Source organism: Rhyacophila brunnea, unplaced genomic scaffold, assembly GCF_057557595.1.
Source record: "Rhyacophila brunnea isolate RB1 unplaced genomic scaffold, BYU_Rbru_1.0 scaffold_71, whole genome shotgun sequence".
In the NCBI taxonomy this organism is placed as follows: domain Eukaryota; kingdom Metazoa; phylum Arthropoda; class Insecta; order Trichoptera; family Rhyacophilidae; genus Rhyacophila; species Rhyacophila brunnea.
In genome coordinates this window covers 881187-891830 of record NW_028233341.1, presented here as the reverse complement: position 1 = coordinate 891830, position 10644 = coordinate 881187, and positions in this window count along the sequence as shown.

Here is a 10644-nt window from a genome sequence, read left to right as displayed (position 1 = left end):
AGTTAAAGTGTATTTTGAACTATATTTATCGATGTAGTTACACATAAAAAAATTCGTTTCTTTGCAGACGCTCCTAGTTTCCCTACCTAAAGTTTACCTTGGTCAAATCATTTTACGCATTCATAATGAGCCGTAGCATAAAAAATATTACTTGGATTCATATTATGTTAAAAATACAAATATGTTTCAGAAAATAACGAAATATAGTAAATTTAACAAAGATTACTTATTATTTTGCTTTATTTCTTATTATGAATTAAAAACATTTTTGGTTTGCAAATAGGAAGCAAAATTCAGTAAATTTATTGAAGATCTCTTTTTTTAATTTTCTTTTTGTAAATAATTATCTATTGGATTGAATAAGTCTCTATCAACAGAAATATATAATTGTATTTGTATTATCAGTCCAAAGAAGAATGAAAATTTCTATACTGTTCTTATATTAAACCTAACTGATTAATTGTGCTTTTAAATATATTCGAAAGAGAAAAAAAACAGATTCTCCATACGATATTATATACAAATACAAACAAGCGATATTCTAAAATAAATGAGAAATTTTTTTATTTTTATTGTTAGAACTGTAATTATAATGACAAATCGGTATTTCTTGTTGCTAAGATTTATTAGTTAAAGATTATCATTATGGGTGTTTCTTTTGGCGAAAACATTATTTCTAAAATTTCCTTTCCGGACAAAAAAATTATTGCACTCATTGTATAGAACAAAATTTTTCTGAGTTAGCACTTACTTATACACCGAAATCGATTTTTTAAGGCATAATTCGATACTTAAATGACATTGTGTGATTATTAAGATAAAATATTAAACAATAAGTATTTCAATTTAATTCTGAAAATAATTTCAAAATTGTATTATGGTTCAATGGATTAATGCAGTTCTACAAAATAAAAGCTAAAATTTCAAATTCAACGTATATTATAGATCTAAATCATGTACCTTACACGCAGAAAATTTAAATGCCAATAATGCGCAAAAAATATCATTGGCTACTTATATAATTTTTTGTATAAACTATTTTCAATGATAAATTTATATATAAATCGTTTTTTTTATCCATACTATTACTATGCTGTGCTTTTTAGTTCTTTGTGGGTCTATAGTATTTTTAAATCAGTTAATTTTTTCTTATTTTTGAATTCCATAAGTTTCCTGTTAAATAAATAGAATTTCTTAATGGTGGTTCTATTTTAATAAAAAAAATACAAATATAATTTGCAATAATTTTTTTACTTTATATGGTTTGTTTTTCTTATCTCGATATACAAAAGCATGGATATAAATTACACTATAAAATTTAAATTTTAGAAAGTTAAAAGTGACGGACTTATTGGATTTTACACCTGTGAATCCAAATCGATAATTATTTATAATATTGCAATGATTGAACCATCAAATCCGGTATTTATATTGTAAATTTTCATAGCTTAAACTTATTTTCATCTAAATAGTAGCTCCGGAATTGCATTGCTATTTGTGTTTCTGAATTTGTTGTAGAAACCTTTCTCCTCTCTGCAGTATGGATTTTATTTACCTATTGTGTGTTATAAATGCAAATATTATATGAGGATATTGAAGATTTTTACAGAAATCTATAAAATGCTTGGTATAAGGCAATCATACAAAAACTAAAACGGATTTTTAAAAGAATAGAAGATATGTATTCAACAATATTTTACACGTAGATATTATATTCTTATATATAAAATAAACATTCCTTCATTGATCAAAGCGAATAAAATTTATTCTTCTTGATTCTTTATATTATTATTCTGCCTTTTTTATTGTAAATTTTTGCACTCGTCCTGCTCAGATAGAAATTTATATCCCCTTCTCATTCATATCATAAAGAGGCAATGAAAACGTAAGTCACGTAAGAAATTAAAAATCCCAAATCTCAAAATTTTGTCGAATAAGTATAACGTAAATACAGATAAACCCTTCTAAATTGACCTATGCATTTTCGTGATCAAAAAAGGCATAGAATGATAAAAATTATTATTAAATAGAAACAAAAATCTTTAAATCATATAAGTATTATATGACAATTTATACAATAAAATTCTTTTAAAATGCAATATCAAAACTTAAATACATTTTATGAAGGCTTTTAAGAATCAATGAATAAAAACTCGTGCTCATAAAAATCATATATTTTTTACTAGCTAAACAAATAATTTGAATCTGTTTTTTGTTGTAAAAAAAATAATAAACAGCAAATCCGACAATTCTTAGTTCAATTTTTGGTTTTGTGTAAAAAATATCATCGAATTGATGATACTAACAACTATATGGATGAAAAGATATTTTAATGGTTTTCAATTTTGAATAAAAAATTTTTCAATTGATTTTTACGAAAAATTTGATTGCTGACTGTGTGTAAATAGTTATGCTTTGAATTAAAAAAAAAAGAAGCTTATGTGATATAGATCAATATGTCGGATAACCCCAGAAATAACTTTTCGGTATTAATTATATTGTTTAGTATGTTTTTTGAAAAATAGCTATAATACAAAAAATATGAAGCTATAGATAATGTTTTAAATCTTCTTATGTATATCAATATACGTCGAGCTTATTTTTCCTGCATTACATAGGTTTTTATATCAAGATCGGCAATAAAACATTTGCACAACAATATTCGATCCACATGCATAAAAAAATTGCCCCAAAATTTAATATGTACCTCTCTTGTAAAGTAAAAACGCGCAATTAAATAATGATACATAAAATTTATGAAAATGCTATAAAAATTGTCCAAAAAATGCTATGATAAAATAAAATAAAAATATTATATATTAAAGATTAGAAAAAGAAAAAATATCTTCGTATAAATTTTATGAAAATCTTGTATATTATGAATCGACTATTTTTCCTTTCCTCCATTCATATACGTAAAGAATTTAAATTATTTAATTTTATGCATATGAAATTTTATGATTTTGTTAATAAAACCACGAATCTAGCAATTTATATGTTGATTTCACATTTTTTTTATATTGTGATCTAAATCGTCTTTAAAATACAGTTGTTCATATTTTTTTGTGTAAGTAACTTTATGTTATAAATGATAAGTGTTGTCTAGATTTGCTTGATTATATATATTATACAATTTCAAGCAAATTTTCAAGATTATTGCAAACACATCATATGAAAAGAATTTCTTTTTATCTGTAAATTCCAACAGTTTATGCGAAATTACAAGTTTGAAATTTTAATAGCATAATTTTATTATAATTCTATTGTCTTTTTTTGATATTTATATTAGTTTGACTCGTGTATAAACATATACTTTATTCAACATACTTAGGTTTCTGTGTTTCAGAATTGAAAATATAAGAGCTTAAGCTCTACATTTCTTTGAAAGCATTGTTTTTTCTTATACTTTTCTCTATTATAATGAGCTATCCAATAATTATAGAATTCTTAATAAGGAAACAACACAATGATCTACTGATTTTATATATTAATTACCTTTATAGGGCATGAATATATACTGCGTAAATGATTTAAAACAATGTATTATAAAAGACTGTAGAAAATAAATTTTATTACTTGTATACGTAGATAGAGGAAATCCCAGTTTTGGTGGTGACAACATGTGTATGACAAATCATGACGTCGGAAGTGTGGCCTTCTTCTTTCGACAAATTTATTACTACACCTAAATAGAAAGAATTTGTCTCATTTGCCGATCCAACCATTGCACAATTTTTATTTTCGTTATACTTATTTAGATGGGCTTTATAATCTTCAGGATCGTAAAATCCACATATTATATTCTGTTCATAATTACTGGAACAGAAATCAACGGATTCTGATAATTCGTTGATTTCAGATTTTGTGTTTAATAATCCCATAGAATAAACTGTAAAATTTTCCGCAATTGAATATCTTATTCGGATTTTTTTTTTCTTATCACAGTGACAATTTATTCTGAATATAAGATCACCATAGTAGTCTGAAGATTCCGCTATCCTATTAATCATATAGATTGGATGATCGATTCTAAAAGCGTAATTATAAATTGGCGAATACAGAGTAACAACAGCTGGTATACTGCTGTTTAGATCTAAAATATCTGTTAAAACTTGATATACAGGGATCAGAATATATTTCTTATATATATTACAAATATGAACAATTTTTATAAATTCTAACTCGTGGATATAAAGTTCGAGCCTAATTTCTTTTGATCTGAATGTATATTCATCATCAGCTAGTGTGTTTTTGAATAATTTTTCTTTTCCATTATCTTCATTCTTCAAAGGATCTATCTCATTCATTGATGGGCTCTCTGAATGTTGGATCATGGTCTTTTCTTCAAATTTTGTATTGGCCCTGCAAATATTGATATTTTCGGATGATTTATATTCATTTAGTATATTAGATTTCTTAATATCACAAGACATAACTTCAGTTTCAGAGTTTTTAAATGGTTTCTGTTGATGATCGTTTGCCATTTTAGTTTTTTCAATTTTATGTTTATTTTCATCAAAGTTTTTAGAGTCATTCGAGTTTTTTGAACATGCTGCAATATTTATGATCTCTGAGTTTAAATAATCTTTTTTATTTTCAAGGTGGATTTCAACGGAATCTATACATGCAGTTATACTCCTTCCACTAGTTTTACCTGTTGTACTAACATTTGTTGCTATATATTCTTCATTCGGTAAACATACTTCATCAATTTTTAGGGTATTTTGATTGTTTAATATCTTGCTTTTATGCGTATCATTTTTATTTATCATATTATCTTCACTTTTCTTAACATTTTCGGCTATATTATTTTCTTTATTTTTGGTTGAAGATGTGATCTGTTTGCTAATCGTACTATTTTTTTTGTTAGATCCTTTTCGTTTATACGTTTTTAATTTATTTAAGCGACAAATTCTTTTTTGTTCACGCGATGATTTTAAATTCAGATTTTCTTTCTTAGTTAGTATAGTTTCTTTTTCAATGCCGATATGGATTTTCTTTTTCACGGGATGTTTTGTTGCTGATTCTTCTTCGTGAGGCTTATTCTTGCTCTTTTCCTGTAAATTTTTATCCTCAATCATCTTTTTGTCTGTTTTTTTGTATATATCATTTATAACATATTCATCGTTTTTTTTATTTTTGGTGACTTGCTTGATTCTTTGTCTATGAGAAGAAATTTTCGATGTACATTTCTTTTTATTTTCAATTTTATTTCTCGATTCAATGTTCTCAGGTATATCTTGTGCCGCTTCGGAATTCGATATTTGTATATTTTCAATGCAAGATTTATTCTCTTCCAGTATCTCAGCAAGAATATTTAGCACATTATTTAAATATTCGGTGTTCAATTCTTTTATTTTCGCATTAGATTCAATGACAATTTTTTTTATTCTAATATTTGCATCATTGATAGCCGCAACATATTCATCTTTTAATTGTAGACCCAGTTTTTTTCCCCCGAAATTATCTAAAATACGGAGGGATTTTAAATATAGAGTATCATCATCCATCTCATTGGTTCTGGTGGAATCAATAAACAATATTTTCAATCCATTTCAATCTTTAGTGAAAATTTCGTAGCGTAACTTTAATAATTCCATCCTAGATAAATATTCTGTAAATTTTTTTAAAAAATTGTTCATAAATGATTGTATATCGGGCAGAAATTGTTCGTCTTTTTGAATAAAACCTTTAATTCGGAAAAAATTCATTTGTTTGCTCGCTAATGTTGCATGTAAATGATAAATTAACGATTTCAAAGTTTGTAGTTTGATAGTTAAGCATTCGAAATCTTCTGTTTTTTTAACTTCCATCAATATGAAATTTTCAAGCCTCGAAACAAGTAAATCATCTATAATAAAGGAGTCTTCGCTAAATTTTGTTTTCTTCTTTTGGTCTTTCTTTGAAACAACCAAATTCAAATCTTTAATTTTATCTTTACATTTCTTACATAGAATAGATCTTGAATGTTCTGAGCTCCATAAAATAATAAACATAAGTTCATAATCATCTTCTATAACATAAATCATAAAATTTGCAATAATGTTATATGTTTCTTCAATATTATTATCCTCATATATTTTTGGAATAAGTATTCTGTTCGGTTCAATTTCTTTCGGTGAATGTTTTTTGTTTTTTTTAGCTTTGATATTCGATGAATCATCTAAATTACTTATCAGATCATCAAAATACATTTGTAGTTTATTTTTAAAAATCTGTTCAAAATGATTTCTTGGATTGTGAAAAATGCACAATTTAAAAATTTCTTGAAAAAATGATAGTGTAGCAAATGGATTCTTCGATAGTGATTTAATTCTTTCCGTATATATTTTTGCTCTTTCATCCGAATTAAAAGGAGGCATGGCTGATTTCAAATATTCGAGAAAACTATCGACTACAACCGTTTGCGTAAAAAAAGAATTATTAAACCATTCCTTCTTTGATACACAAGATATAAAAAATAATCGTAATAAAATCATGATTTCTAATTTTATCTATGATATTTATGTTTTTTAGTAAGTCTTTTTGGGAATATTATTGATTTTTTTGACATTTTACATTTCTGAACTTGATTTCTCGAAATTAAAAGACTTTACTTTTTACATGCCTATTTTGAACAGCTTAAATGATTTACTAATCGTCTCCAGTCTATTTTTTTATCTTTCTTTATGTTAAAATAACTTATTTTTTAGGATCGTTCATGTTCAACAAAAAAAATTTTACAATGGTCTTATGAATAAAAAATAGAAATAAAATTTACAAAAGTCCTGTTTATTTATTTAATTCAAAATTTTCTTCCAGCTTTTTATTCTCGGTTGCGCATAGTTTTAATTATTCTAAAAACTTATTTTAGTAAAATTTTACGCAATTTGTTTATTATGACTTGCTTCTTTATTGCATATTTTTTCAATTTGCTATTAATTAAACTGTTAATTTACATCCTATTTTTCTAGCGTATGCTTCGCTTTGTATTCGATTCCCAACTCCATAGAATACCACATATAGGCAATATTATGTGGTATTTTAATTATGTTTCAAATCATTTTTAGGCAATTTAATTATTTTAAATCAATATTTTAGATTTTTCTATAGAACACATTTACTAAAGAATTATTTCAGTCTTTTCATATTTAAATGTTTCTTACGGGTTAATTTGATTTTAAGCTATTAATCTTGATCAGGCAGAACTTCAGAATGCTCTTTATAACTAATTTGGCTGCAATAATTTTACCTCGTAATCTTCACATTCTTCTTTCCAGGCTTATTAGTTCAAGTTTTTTCATCCTAGCGTTCATGCCTATGGTTTAGTTGACATTACCGACTTCTGTATATGACTCTTCATATTTTTTGACCGCTCCATTTGCTATTATGATATATTTGTTTATTAATTGCTATAAATAGAAAAATAGCTAAATTCATTAATTCAAGGGAGAATTTTGTTAAGTTCTAGAATTTGTGTGATGCACATTCGAACCAGAAGCAAAAAACATTATATGATTTATATATGTCTAGTTCTTATGTGTCTTGATAAAATTTTATAATTAGTACGCTTATAATAGAGCAATTTAAAATATTTAAATATTTTAAAAAAATTAATTACCAACAATAAAAGTTACGAAGCAAAGAAAATATTATCTTGAGAAGAAATACTTCTTTATATATTATAAAAAAGTATGCTAATAATATATATTTTGACACCATAAACTTTTAGACATTCGATTTTAGCTATATTATATTGATCAGCGAGCACCTATTGTTTGCAAACAAGTAAAGTTGTAAACTTTCCTTTTAAATTATAGGACAATAATAAAAAAATATCGTTTATAACGAAATCTAGGCTTTTTCATAGGTACGATCTTTGAGTCTAATTATAGAATATAAATTCCATTTTAAATAAACATACTTTAAAATTATAAAAAGTCAGTGGGAAATTTTTTGGATTTAGTTTGGAAAATATATTGTTTTTAAAATTGATTCTTTTAACATTTTAATGTGATTAGAATATAACTATTTTAAATTTTAGTATATTTTCGATTTTTTTCGTGAAAAAGTACGGCGAAGAATATAACCGCGTACCATAAACAGCGGGTTTTAAATAGTTTAGGTACACATTTTTTAAAACCAACGATTATTGCACTAACATAATGGGTGAAACCAAAAACCAGAAGTAGCGTACTAAAACGACAAATAGTACGAAACTGCGGCAGTAACCGAGAAAACAGATGTGGTGACATTGGAATATGGCAAATCTCCATGAAAAAAACAAAAAGACAACTGAAGCTAGAATCAATCTTTATATAAACTAGATATTCATTGGATAAATAGGTTCGGGTTGCCTATGCGGCAATACTAATATGCTTTTATCGTACGCCAGCTTCGGATGGGAGAAACATAAAAATATTTAACGTGAAATTCTAATGTAATTTATAACAGGAACTAAAAAGAAGTGCGATGAAAAAATCAAGGGACCAAAATGGAAGAAAGTTGGTTTTCAAACGATTGGATGTCGAAAACGTCAAAAACTCAAAAAGAGCAAAATTAAGTAATTCATCCCATTTTATGATTGAAGAGTATATAAGAGTCGAATTCTGTGGAAGGAAATTTAATAAAATATACGAAACCTCTAAAAAGCAAATATCGTTAGATTTGATAGGAGATAATATTCCATACTACAACGTTGACTCTAATATTCTCCAAACCATTGATAAGGACACTTACATCCACCCGGAATCCCAAGAATATATCGATGTTGCAGTCTGGTACAAAACACACAACAGACTTACAAACTCCTCACAACAAAACCAAAAAAAGACAACCAATATATTATGAAAAAATTTCAAAAATTGAGCTTTTGCAAAGAATAAGAGATATACTATAATTATATATAAATAAACGCAGTGAAGTTAAGAAAGAGGGAGTATAAAAAGAAAAATAATGTGATGAAGAAATATTATCCTAGCATAGATGATCATCTTAAAACAACGCTAAATGTGTATACAGAAAAAATCAAAATATTAAAGAAAAAGTCAGAGCAGCATAAAAAAAGATGTGAGTTTACCAGAGAAAATAACTGCCTTGAGATTAATAGAAGACTACATTTACAGATGGTCGACTGAAAACAAGAATATTATAATCGAAGCGCCAAATGAACAAATCAAAAAAATTTGGACTAAAATGTGGAAAAAGATACAGAAAATAACAACAAAAAAGATTATAACGATTACCTATGCCTATCTTTACCAGTCCAAAAACAGGGGGAAATAAACTTCATAACAGTGGTTGCATTCAATAAAATAAAAAAATCACAGCCGAAACTGGAAAGCTAATGATCTAAATGGAACCTTTAATTTATTCATACAATTGATAACGAGCCTTAATAAATTCATATTAAATATAATATGAACCGAATGTTAAAAAAATATAAATCAGGAAGAATGGTTCTACCCTGGTACTTCATATCTTATATCAAAAGAAGATGTAAAAATAGGAAATGAATTTAGACCAATCACATGTATGTCCAATTTATATAAGTTAACGACAAGAGCGGTTACAAAAATCATTCATTATAAGGTGGAGACAGAAGAATTAATTGCGGGAAATCATTTCGGAACAATAAAACTCATAGAAGAAACAAAGAACAAGCTCTTATTTATATTGCGAAAAATAAAGAGCATGAAAACAATCTATGTACAACATGGATTGATGTAAAAAAAATATTTGACTCAAAGAAACATAAAAACTTGCACGTATGTATTGAAAACTTAGATCTACCTACATTGATAACGTCTTTTATAAAAGAAGATTTTAAGCAAACGGAGTATATATTATAGGTTAAATAGATATATTTCATTGCTAAAAGAATAAAATAAGGTTTTATCACATGAAGAACATGTGTAAACTGTTTTATTTGAAATTTTTATTTATTCCTTGAGAAAAAAAAATGAACGCTTTTTGGGGGTAATGGAATGAGTGATAAAAACTCTTATACAAAAAATTATCTACTGTTCATTGATGACTTCAAAAATATTACTAAAACAATCGAAACACATATACTATAATCTGAATTAGCTATAATATACTTTATATGCAGTAAGCATTACAATAAACACCAAAAGCAAGCCACTAACCATGAAATATGAGCAGATATAGCAATATATAATAAAGACTCGGCAGCCTGATAATACCTTGCAGTAATTAAGAATAGCAAATCAGAGCTAAAGAAAGAATCTATGGATATAATTGCATAACAAATACTAAATCGAAAAAAAAATGCATGGAAGACTAAAATGCTATATATTTATTAAAAGCCAAAATGAACAATCCACTTCACAAATAAATTACCATATAGGCGTATTTAAATTAGAATCTGAAAAATAAATTTAACTTGATGATAAAATAAAGAATATTTTAAACGAATTTTCTATTCATCTCCACCCTAGTAATAAACAAATATTACTTCTAATGTAAAATTGACTGTGACGTGGGCTATGCAATATTGAATTCAAAGCCGATAAGTATATCGTTCTGCTAATGTATTTGCTTTTATATAGTTTAAAATTTCACCAAGGATGCTGCAATAATAAAAGAGGAAAAAGATAGCAAGACACATCTCTCACTTATTCTAGAATATCTTCAGAATAAATA